Below are 19,859 nucleotides of genomic sequence, written 5' to 3'. Positions count from 1 at the left end.
ATAAGCATTTTATTCTGGAAGCCTGACTCCAGAACACGTGGTTTTAACCGTACTGGGTATGTACTTAGGGTTTGGGGACCCCCCCCCCTTTGAGCAAGGCCCTGGAGAGGGCAGGGGGAGTCTTTCTGGATGTGGAGGCCTCACCACAAGGGTGGAGGCTCTACATACTCCAGGGCAGCCTAGAGGAATGGTAGAGCCCCAAATTTGAAAGCAGGGGGAAAGAACTTTCTTCCCAGCCATGCCTCAGCAAGCTGTGAGACTTTGAAGAGTCTGTGAACCTCTCGGGGCATTAGCTTCCCCATCCAGAAAATTCATGTTGGGTTGGATGATCTCCACAGTTCCATTAAGACAATGATGCTTTGAGTGCAGGCAGCCTGTCTCTCAAAAGGCAAAGAAGGGACGGGACACAGATGAGTTGGGCCTGAGTAATGTGAGAGCCAGGTACTAAACTTGAGACTCCCCAAGAGACCTCAGTGGATAAGAGAGTAAGTTAAGGTTGGGTGGTAGAAAAGGGGAGCCCAGAAGAAAGTCAAGGAGGGCCTACATTCTGGATTTACCAAAAGCTCCTTGGATCGAGTCCATTTTTTGAACAACTACTCTTTGAATGCCCTTTTGGGGCCAAGCACTGTGCTGGTGATGGGGAGTACAGCCATGGATGAGCTATACTATATCCCCAACCTTAGAGAGTTTATCTTCTGAGGGACAGAGACAAGCAAGTAATTACAGGAGTAATGGATTACAATGATGTCATGGGAAGTAATATCTTTCTCTCGTGCTGCTCTGAGCTCTCAGGTTGGTTGCTACACAGCTCCTTCAACCATGTGGTCAGTGGCTGCAATGCAGCATGGCTTTAGAACACAGAGAATCTTGCCGTAGTACATGATACAGTATTTGACTGTTCTTGCTTCTCCGATCTCATGCAACTGTCCTATTTTGCCTTCCCTGAAGCCCCTCAAACCCTTGGGCATCCAAACCACATGATAACTTCATGGAACCCTGCTGACATTTTGCCAGGCACTAACACCCCAGTGGAAGCCCCCTGAATGGTCCAGGCACTAGCAGGCCTCTTTCTCCTTGTGTTCTACATGAACCAAGGACTTTAAAAATGACAGCAAAAATCACATCTACTCATTGGGTACCTACTCTATGGCCGGCACTGTGTTAGGCACTTTTATGGCTGTTATTTAATCCCTAAGGACCGCACAATAAGACAGGGATTGTTGTATGTTTTAGAAATGAGGAGTCTTGGGCTCAAAGACAAATAATTCACCAAAGGTCCACTAGCTGAGCGAGGGACACTGCTGGGCTGTGAAACTTGGTATATCTATTACCAAAGTCTGCTTTTCAACCCCAGGTGGTAAAGGGTAGGGTGAAAGGGAAGGATATGAATCTGGAGCCCTGAGGTCAAGAACCTAGAGTCCCAGAACCTTCTACCTGCCCTGGGAAGCCTTCCCTGACAACACCCTCTTCCTCCACTTTCCAAATGAGTCATTTACACCCCGTTCCTCCAGCACTTTGTTCATCACTGAAGCACTTGGTACACTGACCTGAGCTTACCTGTTTACATGTACATCTCCTACATTCATGTACATTCCCAGGGGGGATTTCAACTCGATATACGGAAGCTTTGTTTATTTACGCATTTATTTTGGAGGTGGAGGACAAAAAGTGCTCACACTCAGTGGAAATCTAATGATAGGCTCAGAGGTTGGACTTGAATTCTGTTAATCCCCTATGCCTCCCCTAAAAGTCTAGGATTCAAAGCCTTGTTGATTCTGTGATTCTTAGGTTTACTTTTACCAGGCTCTGCAGAAGCCAGAGAGAGCATTTTGCCCTACGCAAGTCCTTAACAGATCTGGGGAGTCGCAAACAGTGACTGGGTGGGCCAGAGAAATGGGAAAAGGAAGGGCTTTGCCCACTTAAGTTCCACTTCTCCCACTGCTAGATCTACATCTGCGTTCAAGTCATCCCCCAAGGCGGAGGCACTACCAGCAGTAGGGCCACATGCTAGAGAGGTGGTACATTAGAATAACTTTGGAGCTCTAATAAAGACAGACAGCTGGATCCTACTCCAGACCTAAGTGTCAGACTCTCTGGGAGGGGAGCCTAGATATTTAGGTTTTTTAACAAGTTCCTTAGTTGATTTTGAGTACACCCAAAGTGGAGAATCCTGGGAGAGAAGACAAGGAGCATAGCCTGACTATGATACAACATTTGTATCTCAGAGATTCCAACCATTAGGGACTTTCTTTGGACCAGGAAAAGGACTCTCGGTGTATCATGAGCTGACTCACAAATGGGTCCCACAAAGCCTTTCTAGGCAATGAACAAACATCCCATCCTCCCACACTCTCACTTTCATACCTTGCCAAAGATAGTCAGCATCAACTCCCTACTCACATAAGTGGATTTTCCCTCTGTCTCTCCCTAAACCTGCTGTCTGCTTGGTTTACACTTTTACTAAAGAAATGTAGAAGACCCAGTGTTCCCTAATCTTCACAGGAATATGATGCTACTCATCCATGTTCAGCAAGACATGTTTCTAGTTGTTTTTTCTTTAAGGATAATGGCTTAGGTTAACTTGGCCACACTTTTCCTCGGGACTTCTTTGTTTGTTCATTCATTTTGTTCATTTATTTATTCATGCATGCATTTGCATGAAACCCAGTCTATATGTCACAGGTTGGCTTTCACTAAATTATACTGAAAAAATGCACCCAACTCATTTTTGTGTACACTCAAAAAAAACTACAGTAAAAATTCCTAGAGGGTAGAAATTTCTATCTGTTTGGTATTTCTGTATCCCCAGTGCCTATAACAGTGCCTGGCATGTAGTAGGTGTTCAGTATTTATTTATTGAATGAATAGATAGATTGATTAAAGTATGCAAAAATAGAAGGCATAACATCCAGTAATTTTTCCCACTCTTGGCAGTGTTCAAATGGAGCATCCCATCTGTCAGGGATGCTATGAGCAAGGTTTTTCAAATTTCAGTAAGATGAACAAAATATAATTCCTGGTTAGGAACACACTTCACTGGAGAACAGTGACAGAAAACCAATTACAACAAAACAAGGATTAGGTTTGGAAGCATTTGCCATGTGCCAACAAGCTCAGAGGAAGAAAGCTCTGAGGCTGCCTGAGATTGTCAGGGCCAGTCCATGAACGAGGTAACTTTAGACCTGGGATCTGGAGAATGAACAGGAGCGAACTGGGTAGAAGCCAGTGCATCTCACACAATGGTAACAAAGCCCATGCTAAAGAGAATGACAGCCTGGATGAGCAGGGTGGCTGAAGGAGAAGGCATTTGAAAAAAAGCTGCGAAGGTAGTGAGGACTAGGTCAGAAAAAGGCCTTGTACGCCCAGCCAAGGAATTGGGGCATCATCTTGGAGGCAATCAGGAACCACTGAAAGTTTTTTAATCAGAGGAGGGACAATATCAATGTTTTTCCTTTGAATAGCAGACGTAGAGTGATGACAGTATGGACCTTGGGTAGGTGGAGAAAGCAGGGCAAGACTTGGAGGCAGGAAGACTAGTTCAGAGTCTCTCACGGCCTTTGAGAGAGACGTGATCAGAACCTAAGCAGAGGCAAGGAGTGCAGGCCTGCTGAGGAAGGAGTGGATTTAAGAGCTCTTTCAAAAGTAGAATCAATACATGCTGGAGACCAATTGAAAACAGAAGATGATGGTGAAAGAGGAATGAAGAGGCATAGCAAGGACCCAACTGTATCAAAGTTCCTCCTGATTCAGGGATCTCGAGGCCCAAAGAAATGGAAGCTGAAGGAATCAGCATAAAACCATTGAACTTAGATACAGGTTTAGCTTCAGGAATGTCCTGTGACTGTGAGATCAATGAGGCCAGTGAGAGTTCTGGGTGCTCCAGGGAGACAGCAGGAAGGCCCTGGACTTCAAGCAAGGCACCAGAGTGCAATCTCGTCGCCGTAACTATTTGTTGATTCAATAGTCCAGACGATGATAAGCTCTGGAGATGCAGTGATGAAGCAGGTCTGGTCTCTGCCGTGGAGAAGTGCAAAGAAAAGTACACAAGATCAGTATCTAAATGTGGGTTCTGGGAGTCATGAACACTGGCTGAAAGCATCATGGAGGTGGATTTCTCATGTCTATTTCAAAGAAGAACACAGTTTCGCAGAGAAGAAAATGAACTCATGGGAGGTACTGCCCCTATGAAATACTGCTACCTAAAAAAAGAAAAAGTATTTTTTAATCCTCACCTGAGGACATGTTTTTATTGATTTGAGAGAGAGAGGAAGGGAGAGAGAAACATTGATGTAAGAGAGAAACAGTGATCAGTTGCCTCCTGTAGGCGCCCCAACCGAGGATGGAACCCGCAACCTAGGTATGTGCCCTGACGGGGAATCAAACCCACACCCTTTTGGTGTACAGGACGATACTCCAACCAACCGAGCCACCTGGACAGAACTAAAAAGTATTTTTAAAAGCTCCAAAATATTGAGATGAACTCAAGTCCTAGAGTGACTACAAGAAAGCGTGATTCTGCCTACGGATTTGTTCGTTGGGCACTTGCTATGTGCCCATCACAGTTGTAGGTTCCTTGAGGATCATTTCTGCCTAGATGTGCTCCCAGATTTATGAGTGCCAAACGTGTGACCCACTCTGATCTAGCTGCCGGAGATTCACATTATACCTCACATCTAGAATACTAAAATAGCTGCCCGTCTTGCCCCATCTCTTACAGTCTACTTGCCACAAAACAGCCAAAAATGTCTTTTTTAAATATAAATCTAATAGATCACGCCATTCTTTGCAACTCCTCCTCCTGCAGAAACTCCCAGACCCTTTCTGACTCCTAACCCACGGCCCTTAACTCCTGCCACTCCAACGAAGGTGGAGTCCTCTAAGTTTCCAGAACTTGCCAAGCGAGCACCTGCCCTAGGACCTTGGCATTTACTGTTCCCTCTGCTTGGAACACCCTTACAGAAAGATCGCTGTAGATACCTTTTCAGTTGCATTCAGGTCTCAGACGCCCCTTTCTCAGATGCTTCCCCCACTCCTCGTATCTAAAGGTGATCCTGTGTCTGCTCACCAACACTGTCACCACTTTTCATTTTCTTTAGAGCACATATCACTTGCTGAGATCATCACTGTTTCTACATGTCACTGGTGTATCACAGAATATAAACTCTATGATAGCAGGAAACATGTCCCTTTTGCTGACCACAGTATGAGTGGATCCCGGCAGAGTGAATGCCGGTACTTGTCGAACGGATCAATGTTAAGTCTGCAGGATTAAGTGTGGACAGATGTACCTGTGAGGGGAGACTTCAGACTTGCTGGGAGAGGTCAATGGTGAAAAGCCAGACCTCAGACAGCAGGCAGTTTTGTTCATTCAGCAAACCAACAGGACCACAGTCTGTGGGCGGCAATTGTGAGGTTGTTTCAAAACACAATTCCTTCCTCCACTATAGCCCTCTCATTGGCACCTTTTCTCCACAGTGTGTGGCATAATGATAACCCATATTTATAGTGCATCGTTAATTCAATAAATATTAAGCAATTCTATGTGCCAACCGTTCACAAAGGCCTTCTCACTCACATGATCTCATTTAATCCTCTTGTAAGGCTCTTCATACAGATGAAGAAACCGTAGCTCAGTTAATTGCCAAGAGTCTCCATGCCAACAAATAATGGAGCCAGAACCAAGCTGTGGTCCCCTGGCTGCCAGAGGTCTCCTTCCACCAGGCCTACAGCAGTGTCATGTCAGCAAGGACCAGGAGCAATCATCCCCTGCCGCTACAAGGAAATCAGGCTGGGTCAGGGGAGTGAGGAACCCAGGGCAACCGGAGGGGGCACTGTTCCTGCCCCTGCCTGTTTCCCAGAGGGAAGCACCTGGGCCCTAGCTCTTGTGGTCACCCACAGAGAGAGTGCCAACATCCTTCTGCCCTGTTACCCACCCATCAGGGGGCCGCTGATGATCAGCTGCCTTTATATACCTTTTCCTCAGCTCATTCTCCAGGAGCTTGCTTTATTTTAATGCCATTTAATTTTTCTTAATTTTTAGGTGTTGAAATATGGAATTAACTGATATCATTGCCTGAATGAAGAACAAATGGATGCTGGCAAGCAGTCAAAGTCATCTCTCTGAGACATGGCTAGGATATTTTCTGGTACAATCAACTTTGAGGGTTCTCTGGGCCCCCTTTCACAAGAGGGGGTAGGAGCAGATGCCTAGGGTTCTCAGCAGATCTACCACTGACTTTGCTGCTGTGCTCACTCCCCACTCTTCTAATGATTCTCCTTGAAGTTGATGCCCTGATTAATTCCTTCTGAGAGGCTGGAAGCACTTGCTCAGGATGACTCTTCCAGCCGGTGGGCTGAGTCCCTGGAAAGCTACTGAGCAGAGTGGTTCCACACTGACTCTTGACAGAGTCTACATGGCTCTAAATGCATCCTTCCTGGATGGAAAAGGAATGACAGAAGCTCAGGAGTAGAGGCAGCACTGGCTGGAGCCTTTGGGGGCCTAGAGCACCACTAGACATTCCGGGAATGCCCTGGAGTGTTGCAGTGGGGCGGGGGGGGGGGGGGGGGTGACTCCATATGGAAGTGCCAACCTAGGGGCATCAGGGCACTTAGCCAGCTCAGGGTCCCTCACTGGTCAAATATCCAGACAGTCAAGGTGGCTGGCCATGTTGACCACTACAGATCCGATGTGACAACGGATAAACTGGGGGCTTCAAATTGCAGGTATAAGGTACTATTGGCACTAAAAGTATTCTTAGCAGGAGGCAATCCACTGGGTGTGGAACAAGACTCACAATACAGAACTGTCAGGCCAGGGAGGCTGCTTAAAAGTCAACACATCCAACATAACCTCTTTGATGGATAAGGAATGCAAGGCCCAGAGAGCGTAAGTGGGTCTTGCCTATGATTGTTAAAACATAACCTTCTCACCACCAGTTCAGCACTGTTTCCATGACACCTCGATGCCTGTTCCTCGCTTGATTATTTTTACTCCACCACTGGCCTCTTTTTTGATAAATGGCATAGACACCCCCTCCTTTCTTGACCTTGTTTCACCTGCATCAAAAGTGAGGCAGGAGAGAGAGAAGCAAGTTGGCAGTGTAGGTAAACACCTGTACTCGCTGCCTCCCACAACCACATCAAAATTACAACTAAAATACAGAACAACCATCATCCAGAACCACCGGAAAGCTGACTGAATGGAAGTCCTACTAGAGAAGTGTAGGGAGCGGTTATAGGGTTAAGCCTCAGACTGACCTGCTGACAAAGCCACAAACAAGTCCCAGCTTGGAGGGCACAGCCCTCTTAGCATAATTAAGCTTGATCTTGTGACTGCTCCCTAGATCTTTCCTGGGTAGCTAATGGGCTATGGGAGGTGCAGCAAGTGCTGCCAAAACAAGTGAAACTTACAAGAACATTGTAAATTACCTTGTTTACCTCTGACTATAAAATAAAGCATTGGCTTGCAGTCTGGATCTGTTCTGTGGCCTCAGCCAGGCACAGAAGATCCACCTACCTAGACCTAGCTTATTCTCTTTGTCTTTTCTTCATCCTTCCCCGGCCCTCCCTCAAGCTCGCCGACGCAGCACAGATAAGTAAGGAAGAAAGCACACTGAGACTGGTAGGAGGCTAGCAGGTGTGGAACGGGCTGGTCTGGGCACCCACTAGGCACTCTTTTAATTGGGAGGGACATCGTCTGCAGAGGTTGCCCAGAGGAGCAAGGGGTCCCAGCCCCAAGAGAAGTCCCTATGGGCAGTGAGAACTATGGGCTGTAAAAACCAGTGTGGATTGGGGCTCAGTGACATAGAGGCTGCTGGAGACCCAGCTGCTCCTCTTAAAAGGCCGGCACCACAAATTGAACTTACAAGGTCCTGCTTCCTCTGAGCTCCAGTGCCAGGAGAGGCAATGGGGGACCCAGACACATACGAGGAGAAACTGGACTGTCTGGCATGGGGGCAGGAACTCAGGGTTGACTGACTTTCTCCCAGAGGTGCTCGCAGCGGTCATTGGTCCTATGCTGGGACCTTCCTGGTCACAGGACTGAAAAGCAGCCATTCCTTTTGCTCCGCCCTGGTGATTCCCTGAGACCTCACCCCATCCAATTTATAACCCCACTCAAGCTGCTTGCAGCAGCTGCTCAGGCTAAAACCTATCAAACAAGCTGCAGCTGGGTCAGGGAGCCCCAAAGCTATCAAAAGGCGGCCCAAGGCCAGCACCACCAGCAGCCTGCCTTGCTTCACAGCTGGGCCTCGTCTGGGCACTTCCAAAACCCCATACAAAGAGGAGGAATCTCCAGATCACTCTGTAGCTCCTCTGGGTGGCCCCAGGCAGTGGCTGACTTTACACCTCCCTGGTGACCCAAGAGCCAGTGTACCCAGTGGTCCGTGTCTGATCATACCGGTGTCAGATCATTCCAGATTACAACTCTACACATCCATAAGCGACACACTCAAGGGGCAGACTCAGTGAGCACCAAAGCCCTCCTGAAGTAAGACCTCCATAGGGGTGTCTCCTGCACAGCAGCTCTCCCACTGTAGTAGCAGCTGGTCCCCACAGCCAATTGGACTGGAGATCAATTCCTCCCAGTGACACCAACAGCAATCAAGTCTCAACTACAAAAGACTGTGCACACAGCCCACAAAGGGGTGTACCTAGAGTGTCCACCTCAGGTGATTGGGGAGGCTGAGCCACTGGGCCCTATGGGATACCTGGTACACAAGGCCACTCTATCAACTCAAGGAGACATAGCAGCTCTACCCAATACATAGAAACCAACACAGGGAAGCAGCCAAAATGCGGAGACAAAGAAACATGTCACAAATGAAAGAAATGGAAGAAAGCAAACTACTAGATATAGAGTTCAATCCACAGTTATAAGGTTACTCAAGAATCTTCTAGAAACCTCCAAGGGACGTAGTGAGACTTTCAAGGATCTTAGTAAGAATGCCAAAAAAATGGAAAAGGACCAGTCAGAAATTAAGCATACACTGACTGAAGTAAAGAATAATATTTCAGGGATTCAAGCAGAGGTTGCCAACCAGTGGTCCGCAGACCACTGCTGATCCGTGAGGTCCTAAAGGTTGGCGACCACTGGTTAAAGGAAGCCTTTGGAGCAGCGGTCGCCAACCAGTGGTCCTTGAACCACTGGTGGTCTGTGAAGTCTAAAAGGTTGGCGTCTGCTGGACTAGAGGATCCCAAGAATCAAATCAACGATTTGAAATACAAGGAAGCAAAAAACACCCAACCAGAAGAACAAAAAGAAAAAAGAATCCAAAAATATGAAGACATTGTAAGGAGCCTCTGGGACAACTTCAAGTGTACCAACATCTGAATTATGCGAGTGCCAGAAGAAGAGAGAGAGAGCAAGATATTGAAAACCTATTTGAAGAAATAATGACAGAAAACTTCCCCTACCTGGTGAAAGAAATAGATGTACAAGTCCAGGAAGCACAGAGAACGCCAAACAAGAGGACCACACCAAGACACATCATAATTAAAATGCCAAGGACTAAAGACAAAGAGAAAATCTTAAAAGCAGCAAGAGAAAAGCAGTTAGTTACCTACAGGGGAGTACCTATATGACTGTCCGCTGATTTCTCAACAAGAACTATGCAGGCCTGCCCTAGCTGGTTTGGCTCAGTGGATAGAGCAGGAGTCCTCAAACTTTTTAAGCAGGGGGCCAGTTCACTGTCCCTCAGACCGTTGGGAGGGCCGGACTATAGTTTAAAGAAAAAAAACTATCAACAAATTCCTATGTGCACTGCGGGCCCGGGATGAGTCAGCTGCTAAGCAGGACAGGCAGCGGCACCCGGCGGGCCAGATAAATGTCCTCGGCGGGCCGCATGTGGACCCCTGGTAGAGCATTGGCCTGTGGACTAAAGGGTCCCAGGTTCGATTCCGGCCAAGAGCACATGCTGGGGTTTCAGGCTCGATCCCCCCCAGTAGGGGACGTGCAGGAGGCAGCCAATCAATGATTCTCTCTCATCATTGATGTTTCTATCTCTTTATCCCTCTCCCTTCCTCTCTGAAATCAATAAAAATATACAAAATTTTTTTTTAAATGTTTTTTAAAAAAAAACTATGCAGGCCAGAAGGGAGTGGCAAGAAATATTCAAAGTGATGAATAGCAAGGACCTATAACCAAGATTACGCTACCCAGCAAAACTATCATTTAGAATTGAAGGTCAGATAAAGAACTTCACAGACAAGAAAAAGCTAAAGGAGTTCATCACCACCAAACCAGTATTATATGAAATGCTGAAGGGTATTCTTTAAGAAGAGGAAGAAGAAAAAAGGTAAGAAATATGAACAACAAAATGGCAACAAATACATATTTATCAACAATTGAATCTAAAACCAAATGAAGAAGAAATCTAATGAACAGAATAAACAGGTGAATAAAATAGAATCAGAGGCATGGAAATGGAACAGACTGAAGATTCTGAGAGGGAAGGGCGATGGGGGAGCAGGAAGAAATTAAACAAAGATCTTATATGAGTGTATGCATTACCTATGGACACAGACAATAGGGTGGCAAAGGCCTGGGGTAGGGTGGGAACGGGGTGGAGGAGAGCTATGGGGGAAAAAAGGAAGGACATTTGTAATAATCTCAGCAATAAAGATTTTTTTTTATGTGAGGCATTCGTTTGCTCCTTTATTTTCCAGTGAATACCCACTGTGTTTCAGGTATCATTGCAACAGGGAGTAGGAGAAAGAAAAAGCACTTGGTCCAGGAGGTGGGGTGAGCCCAAGCAAAAAAAACAACAAATAACCTCCTCCCGCACATTTCAATAGGTGTAAGGACCACGTGAAAAATAGATGCTGTGTTACCAAAATTCAGAGGAAGAACTGCTTTTGCATGAAGCTTCCCCATCAGGAAGAACCGTTTGAATTGGGTAGGTTCTCAGTGAAAGGTACACTGTGAACAAAGCACAGAAGGAAAAAGGCCAAGTTTACCGAGGTGCCCACATGGAAAATGTAAAACATGAGACCAGACATGGAGTGGTGACCCATGCCACGAGGGCCTTGAATACGAGCAGTTGGGACTGCTGCAAATACTGGGAGGCCCTTCAAGGGTTTTTTGTTTGTTTGTTTGTTTGTTTTTGCTGGAAAATGACAAGCCTAGAAGGGCGTTTTAGGAGAGGAATCCTGTAACAGGTGTGAAAATTAATTGGAGGGGGAGGTTGAAGTTGGGAAGATGTCAGAAAGCTATTTTTATAGTATGATAGCAACTACTTAATACAGGTGAAGCATTCTGCAACAGAGTAGCTGCCAGGTGGTACACACACAGATGCTGGCTGCTTTAACAATAATAATTGCTATTATCGTCATTATTATGTAGGAAGTCATCAAATCTGTCCTCAGGTTGTAGTAAGATGGATAGAATGGGGGGGTGGACTTAACAGACATTAGCAATACTTGGGGGACAAGGCAGAGGAGTCAACGATAAACTTGGGGTTTTTGAGCCAGTGTGACTGGAAGTTGGCTGGTGCCATCAGTGGAAAGTGGGAAGTCAGGAGGAGCAGCACCTTAAAACAAAGATGGTGTCCATTTAGCAAGAATTCAACTTGAGGAGCTGACAGGATAGCCTTTTGGAGGCACTGTGCAAGTGGCTGGAAACAAGACTCACTGGGATTGGAGAGCTGGAGTCACAGAGCCAGAACTATCGGCACTGGAGTAACAGCACAAACCATTGCAGGAGATGCCGAGGGCTAACGGAAAAGGGGAAACCTGGGGGGAAGGAGAGAATATTGGAGAAGTGGAAGAGGGACCACCTAGAGAATTAGTGGGGCCCAGAGTGTTCAGTGGGAGAGAAGCCAAAAGGGGAAAGTTTTAAGAACTACTGGTCAATCTTATCGGATGGGGATGGGGAGGGGGTAGGTTAGATAAATAGATGATTGGTAGATAAAAAGATAGATGACAGATAGGTAATCGGGAAGAAGTTGTTATGTTTTGGAGAATAAGTTATGTTTTGGTGGATGAGAATTGGCCAGTGGTGGAGAAAAGTGGGAAAACAAGGGGCTAAATGAATGAGTAAGTGATGAGAAAATAAAGACAGGTGATTACTCTAAAATTGTAAAAGTTTTTTGTCAGTAAGATGGGAAAAGAGCATGATGGGGGGATGGAATTAGACAAGTGATGTTCATTTTAGGACGGGGTTTGATGGCAGGGCCGGGGTGGATCCTGGGCACTATGCAGAAGGAGGAGGAGACTAGTGACAGGGAAGGATGAGGAACAAAGTGGGGAGAACAGGGCGCAAAGAACATCAACCAAGCTCACACTGTTTGGCTTCATTCTGCAGGACGGACATAGCAGTGCGTGACTTTGAGGTTCTCCCCTCTCAAGTGACTTGGAAACTACCACATGAAAGCCAGGGCAGGATTATGGGTTCCAGTCCCACTCCCAGATCCAGTCCCTCACATGGCCTATTGTTCTTGCACACAACCAGAAAAGCACTATTTATCATTCCAAATATCGATGTCATCCATGCTACTTGGCTCATTCCAAATTACATCCAGGACGAAATAGAGCTGTTTTCTTAGAACTGACTCTGTGTGCCATATCTGAAAACTCTTGATACTGGAATTAGCCTTTATTCACCCTTCATATTACCAAAACATAGGCATACACATACATTTGTGATTCTTCCTATCTAGATATCTTTGCTCAGTTGTCTCTATGTATATACATACTTCTTACCCTTCCAGACTCCTTCTTGGGGCCTTCCCCAGCCCCCAGAGATCTCTTATCTTTGGGGGTTCTCCTTACAGCCCAGTAGGCCAGGAAGTATGTTTTACACCTGCTGGAGCCACTTTTTCTTCCCTCAAATGTGACCTGCCCAGTGTTGGGTTTAGAGTGCCCATTCAAAAAACAGACAACCAATCTCATTAAAAATAGTGGAACCTCTCTCCAGGTCCATCCATGCTGTTGCAAATGGTAAGAGTTCTTCCTTTTTTATAGCTGTGTGCTATTCCATTGTGTAAATGCACCACAGCTTTATTAATACATTCATCTACTGATGGGCACTTGCATATGCATATATGCATAACCCATGGACACAGACAATAAGATGGTGAAGGCCTGGGGTGGGGGGTGGAAGCGGGCTAGAAGAGGTCAATGGGGGGAGGGGGGGGGAGTGGACATACGTAATATTTTCAACATTAAAGATTTTTTAGTACATGTGCTGCTGAAGCGAGCACTCAACAATAAAGATTTTAAAAAATAATACAATAGAACTTCTTTCTAGAAGGGCAACTCTGCTTTGTATGCTAAAACAGAAAGAGGAATCCCCTACCCTCCTTCACAGGCCACCCGGACAATGATACACTACAGCTTCTACCACAGACTCCTAACGCCCTGCCTCCCTCTCTCTCCCTACATCCCAGTCTCCGCATACTATCTAAAATACAAATCTGGCCCTGCACTTCAGTACTGAAAACCTCCCTAAGCTCCCAAAGGAAATTCAGTGGAAATCCTTAACATGGAGTACCAGCCCTTCGAAGTTTGGCCCCTAGAGCTTCTCAAAACTCATGTCCCCGAATTTTAGCCTCTGGCTTCAGTCATTTGGAAGAGCTCTCATCCAATCCCTTCCCTCATAACACTTTCTCCCCCACCCCACCCCCTCCATACTTTCACCAAAGCCAACTCCTACCCATCCTTTCTTTCTGAGATTTAGTTGTCCCTAGGAAGCCCTCCTTAAGCCACATAGAGAGGTGATCTTCCTATATTGCTTCCATTGTGCCCAGGATTTACCCTCCACTAAAAGGAGTCATTTTATATAGATGGTCATTGCCTGCTGAAATGAATGTGTGTTTATGAGGAAAGGAACCATTCTCTTTTCTTTGCCTCTGTACCCAGCAAATGCCTGGCAGAGTAGGTTGTTGTTGAATATTTATTGAATAAACTAGAGGCCCAGTGCACAAAATTGATGCATTGGGGGGGTGGGGTCCCTCAGCCTGGCCTGCACCCTTTCACAGTCCAGGAGCCCTCAGAAGATGTCTGACTGACAGCTTAGAGTGGGGAGTGGGCCTAAGCTGTCAGTCTCCTTAGCGCTGCCATGGAGGCAGGAGAGGCTTCTGGTGAGCCCAGCTTCTGGTTGAGTGGCACTCCCCCTGTGGGAACGCACTGACCACCAGGGGGCAGCTCCTGCATTGTGTGTCTGCCCCTTGGTGGTCAGTGCACATCATAGTGACCGGTGGTTCTGCCGTTCGGTCAATTTGCATATTAGCCTTTTATTATATAGGATAACTAATTGAGTAAGTAAATGAATGCTTTTTCTTTTGGAGTCCAATGTATCTCTGAACCTCACCCAATATTTGAACCTCTAGACCAGGGGTGGGCAAACTTTTTGACTCGAGGGCCACAATGGATTCTTAACTGGACCGGAGGGCCGGAACAAAAGCATGGATGGAGTGTTTGTGTGAACTAATATAAATTCAAAGTAAAGGAGCGGAGGGGAGAGCAAGAGAACCGGATAGAACAGCCAGATCCAGCCCGTGGGCCATAGTTTGCCCAAGGCTGCTCTAGACAAAGTAACCAGACTTGAGTGAAAAGGGAGTTATATTCCCCTCTTATCTGACCTTGGTAGCTTAAAGAAAAGCCAAGATGTGTGACACATTCCCCCAAGTCCAGATTGTGGGCAATTCAGACCATGGAACAATGCCCATGATGACCATCCATGGACAATACCAGCAACTGTGCCCAGAGCCTATATAAGGAACCGCCTTGCCCAAAGATAGGGCAGGACGAGGGTAAGAGGACACTGCCTGGGCTTTAGGGCCTCAGCCCAGGGAGCAGCCTGGGGGAAGGGAATGTTTTTACAGGGTCAGTTTGAAAACTCTCTTCTCCCTTCTCTGACCAGAAGGCTGTGGAGGGCAGTGCAAGAGATGCCAATGTGGAGCTCAGAGGAGCATGAGCAGAGAGGAGATGTATCGCCTCCCTCCAAGTATGTTTATTTAATACAACAATACTGAGTAACTACTCTATGGTGGGCACAGTGCTAGGCCCTGGGGATACAATGTGAGTAAATTCACCAGCTGTCTTTCCTCCCTTCCTGCAGCTTACGGTCTAAAGGTGTAACTGGCATTATTCAATCACATTCATAGATTTGATGTACATCTTTAAATTACTTCAAAATAACTGGTTTGGGTTATCCTATATAATCAAAGGCTAATATGCAAATCGACCAAACGGCAGAATGACTGGTCGCTATGATGCACACTGACCACGAGAGGGCAGATGCTCAACACAGGAGCTGCCCTGTGGTGGTCAGTGCGATCCCACAGGGGGAGCGCAGCTCAGCCAAAAGCCGGGCTCACAGCTGGCGAGTGCAGTGGCAGTGGCGGGAGCCTCTCCCGCCTCCATGGCAGCACTAAGGATGTCTGACTGCCAGCTTAGGCCTTCTCCCTAAGCCATCAGTCAGACATCCCCCAAGGGCTCCGGGACTGCGAGAGGGTGCAGGCCGTGCTGAGAGACCCCCCCAAGTGCAAGAATTTCGTGCTCCGGGCCTCTAGTAGGTATATAAAATAAGGGGATCTGGCCCAAAGAAGGCCTGGGAGGCTTACTGGAGGAGGTAACCAAGGGAGTCAGAGCTAAGGGGTGAACAGGAGGACATTAGACACCCAGGGGGGTTGAAGTTCAGGAGAAGAAACAGCCTTCCCATCTTGACTCAGTTCAAGAACCACTTCAAGTTCAGTTCCGTAGGTTCCATCTGCTGCTCTTCAACCCACATCTATGAGGCTGTCATGTGGACTTTTGTGTGGGGACTGCCCATAGGAAATGTAGATTGCAGTGACGGGGCTGGGGGGCCCACCCCACGCCTAGTCACCCAAGCTCTGATCACTCACCATCCTCATTTGAAGAACTGCAAGGCATGAAGGGACAAGTTCCTCTCCAACTGGGACCCAGTGCGGCAGGGAAAGAAGAGCCAGTGAGAGGCCAAGTGCCCAGGCGAGTGAACTGACCCCCTATTTCAGGAAGAGCATGGCGCAGCAGCTATATTTGAAAATCGAGGTAAACAAGAGCTCGGCTCAAGTGGCTGGGGCACAACAGCTGTGGAAGATTAATCACATGCGGCTGTAAGTCACCAGGTCGCCAAAGGCCCCGGGCTTCCCTCTCGGTGCCCCAGCAGTGGGCCAGCTGTGCTCCTCTCACGTACCCCCAACTCCTTCCTCTTGGGTGTTTCTTGACCACCCAGGAGCTCTACGCCTTGCCCCCAGCTGCGGCCTGCGTTTCTGAATAACAGTCACTAATTTCAATCCTTCTGCCCAGGAGACAGACCACCAAACCTTCTGGGTTTGCTTTTCAATCGCCAGAAGGGAGAGAAATAGGGGGAGGGAGGACCAGGCGGGCAGCGAACGGGTAAATTTATGGCACTGCATTAAAGGCGTTTGTTCTATTTAACCACACTCAAACCCTCCACGGTTAAAAATAAAACACGGTGAATAAAGACGAAAAGCTTCTTTTTCCCCCTGGATTAAATGGCTTTCTTTATGTCCTCCAATGGCTCCGGTACTCAAGGCAGGTCAGGCAGGGTCTGCAGGAGCAGCTCTAGCTTCTGAATGAGGGCCTGTGGCGCTGTGTGTGTGTGTGTGTGTGTGTGTGTGTGATGCAGGGAGGGGGTATTGGAGGGGTAGTTACATACTTCGCTTCTCTCCACCTGGCCCGGGACCGCCCAGACCACCGCTGTCTGGAGAGCACAGAACGGGAGACCCTCCTCCTCTCCGCCCCTAGGCCGCCGCGGGCGGGTGCGCTGGGGTTGCAGTTCCCAACCCGCTGCCGTGGAGTCCGGACGTTGGGGTGCGCGCGTGCCGGTGTGCACGCGGGCGCGCGCCGACTGGATTAACGCGCTCCCCTCCAAGCCCCCACGCCCGTGGGCACTCAGAGCCTCAGGAGCACTGCACGCCTGGCACAGCCAGCACACACGCATCCAGCACGCAGCACGAGCAGTCTGCCTCCCAATGAGCACCCGCCGCCAACCCGACTGCACACACATGGCCAGGCATCTCTTGCTCCGCCGCCCCCTCACCCCCCTCACCCCTGCTAGACACTCTGCCAGAAGCTCCCCCCTGACCCCCCCAACACCGCATACAAAACGTACACTTTCCGGGGCACCCTCCCCCCACCTCTTCAGGCACTAAGCCCTCAGGAAGGCAGTCCATATGAATGCTCTTGAGAAAATAACTTAATTAACACCATTCTTCACAAGCTGGAACCCTCTTGGGGACACGCTCAAGCCCCCCAACCTCTGCCTCCCCTGCCTCGGCCACCCGCTGAGGGGGAAGGGCAAGAGGCTCACCCATTACTCACCGTTTCTTCCCGGTCTCCCGAGCGGAGTGGACAAATGAAGGGGTGAGGAAGGCGTGCGAAGCCCCCTCCGCCGGGCTCCTCACCGGCCGCCGCCGCTCATCGCCCCCGCGGGCTGCCCGCCGGCCGCAGGCGCGTCCGGGGCATGTCAGTCCGCCGCCGGCTGGCCGCGGCTCGTGGGCTCGCAGCTTTCAGGGGGCTGCGGGGAAGCGCATCTGGAGCGCGAGGGCTGGGGCCGGGGCGGGGCACGTGGGGAGGGGTCCCTCGGCGCGGATTGCAGGAGCAGGGAAAACCCGCCCAAGACCCCCGGAAACCCCCGACCCCGGGCTCCGGACTAAGCCCGGGAGAGGCCCGGAGTCCCGGCCGCCGGCTGCAGGGGATCCCTGCCGGGAGGGGCAGGAAGGCGGGCAGCTGGCGCGTACCGGTGGCTCCGAGGGACCCCGGCTTGCAGTCGCGTCGCCGGGGTTTCCCGGGGCTGGGAGAGCGCCGGCTCTCCTCCTCGCACGCCGTCACCGGGAGCGACGTCTCGGCCTCGCCGCGCACGGAGGGGACGCGCGGAGGGGCTGGTTTCTGGGAGAGCCGAGAGCTTTGCCCACTAAGCTGCAGCAAGAAGCCAAATCAAAAAGCCAATCTCTGAGCCTCCACACCGAACGTCACCCTATCAGCTGGGAGAGAGCGCGCTGCGCGGAATGACAAGCCGCGCGTATGTATCCTCGCCCGCCCGTGGGGGGAATTTTCAGATCGCTTCCCGGCCGGCAGTGTGGAAGTCGAGCCCGAACCTCGTTGAGTCCAGAGAGACCCGAGGACGAATGCAGACACAACCCCTCGCCCGCGGCCACCCACCCAACCGTCGGAGCCTGGCGCCCCGCTCCTCCAAGCCAGCGGTACTTCCAAGACGGCGGCGCGTCCTGACCTGGATTCCGCCGAGTCCGGAGCTCCGGGCAGCAGGCAGGGAGGGCGGGCAACGGGCGCGCGGCACCGGCTTTCCCCTTGTCCTTAGGAGACGCCGTCTGCAATTCCGAAATTGAGTTTCCACCAAACATCTGTGGTTTTTAAATATAGCAGGGGGACGATTACCCAGGCAGGGTCCACCCAGGCCTAGGGGAGGAGTTGAGGAGGATGGAGGTTGGCAGTGGAGGGAAAATAAAACTCCTTTCTCCTCCCCCCCCCCTTTTTTTTCTGCTGTTCTTGGTGCAGAACTCAGTCTGTCATTTTCTCAACCCAAATCAAACAACAGCTTGTGAGAGACGCTTGGGTGAGCGCTGGTATGTTTTGGTTTGGGGTTTTTAAGGCTAAAAATAAGAGGGGGCTGTCTCCCAAATTGCTGCTTACTCTGAGCCTGGAGCCTGGAAGAGAGATGGTCCTTTGATGCAGCAGCAGAACTAGGGTTTGGGGCTTGGCTCGGGCGAAGTGTACACATGTAGCCTTAAATCAGATGCCTGTAATTTCTGCTATATTTGTCAGGCTTGCTCCTGGAGGCATGAGAGGCGAGCAGGCCTCTCCTAAGAATGGGGTTTCATCTCCCTAGTACATCGATGGCGTTAAACAGATCTAAAATGATCATGGTGGCTGGCCTTTTGTAGAGACACCAATGCAGATTCTGGGACAGAATATAAGAGGGGGACGTTGTTTCTCTCAGGCCTCTGTTACCTAAAGCCAAGTGTGCGGTGCCAACAAATAATACTTCCCAATTATCAGCACCTCTCTAGGGCCAGGTGCTTTGCTACTGAACTTATTCAACTATCGCTAAAGGCAGAGTGACTTGTGGGTGTTCTCTGAGTTCTAGGTAGACTGAAATAACAAAACCCAACTCAACATTCTGAGCCTCTGTGTCCTCACCAGTAAAATGCAAGTAATAACATCCACCTCAAGGAGTTGTGAAGATTCAGTGAGATTATAGTCCGGTATAGAGTAATTCCCAAATATGTGAATTCTCTTTCTCCTCCCAACCCTGCTTCTCTCCCACTGGAAGTTCTACACCCGACTTTGTCCTGTGAACACGACATGGAGTTTCTCATCTATTTCCTCCTCTCTACTACATGCATGCAGGGTTGGAAAACAGTAAATTTGATTACAGTTGGCCTTCAATTTCTGCCATTATTTATTCCTTTATTTCTGGTTGTGCTAGAACTCAAGAGGATTTTCACAGTAAAGCCAGCAAGCAAACCTTTGATGGTCAGCATTCGGAGCAAGAGCCACCAACTTCATTTTAAGCTGGGAGGATACTGATGCCCAAAGAAGGGAGGGGATTCGATCCAATCACAGAACCCTACAAGGGATAGAATCTGTTATGGGCTGAACTGTGCCGTGCCCACCCCCACCCCCCCACAAATGTGTATGTTGAAGTGGTAACCTCCAGTACCTCAGAAAGTGACTGCAAAGAGGTAATTAAGTTAAAGTGGGGTTGTTATGGTGAGCCCTCACTGAATGACTGGTGTCCACGCAGACAGAGGGACGGCCATGTGAAAATAAAGCAGGAAGTCAGCCATCTGCAAGCTGAGAAGAGCAGCTTCAGAAGAAACCAAGCCTACTGGTTCCTTGATCTTGGACTTCTA

General features: G+C 48.9%; 2 protein-coding genes across 4 annotated transcripts in view; both read right to left on the bottom strand.

The window, feature by feature from the left end:
- The window catches only part of LOC308250810 (cytochrome c oxidase assembly protein COX16 homolog, mitochondrial), an 84,698-nt gene that overhangs the window by 8,373 nt on the left and 56,466 nt on the right, over positions 1-19,859 (bottom strand). The gene's annotated exons all lie outside the window — the stretch shown is intronic.
- SLC8A3 (solute carrier family 8 member A3) overlaps positions 1-19,859 on the bottom strand; it is a gene marked incomplete at its 5' end in the record, with an annotated part of 157,562 nt that overhangs the window by 109,710 nt on the left and 27,993 nt on the right. The window contains one exon of one of the 3 annotated variants that reach the window (XM_080673470.1): positions 17,308-17,391. The exons of the other annotated variants lie outside the window; for them this stretch is intronic. Of the gene's footprint in view, positions 1-17,307; positions 17,392-19,859 lie in introns of those variants that run through there. 3 annotated transcript variants of the gene reach the window in all.

Source organism: Plecotus auritus (genome assembly GCF_963455305.1).
Source record: "Plecotus auritus genome assembly, chromosome: 1".
In the NCBI taxonomy this organism is placed as follows: domain Eukaryota; kingdom Metazoa; phylum Chordata; class Mammalia; order Chiroptera; family Vespertilionidae; genus Plecotus; species Plecotus auritus.
This window is presented reverse-complemented; position numbering and strand designations above follow the sequence as displayed.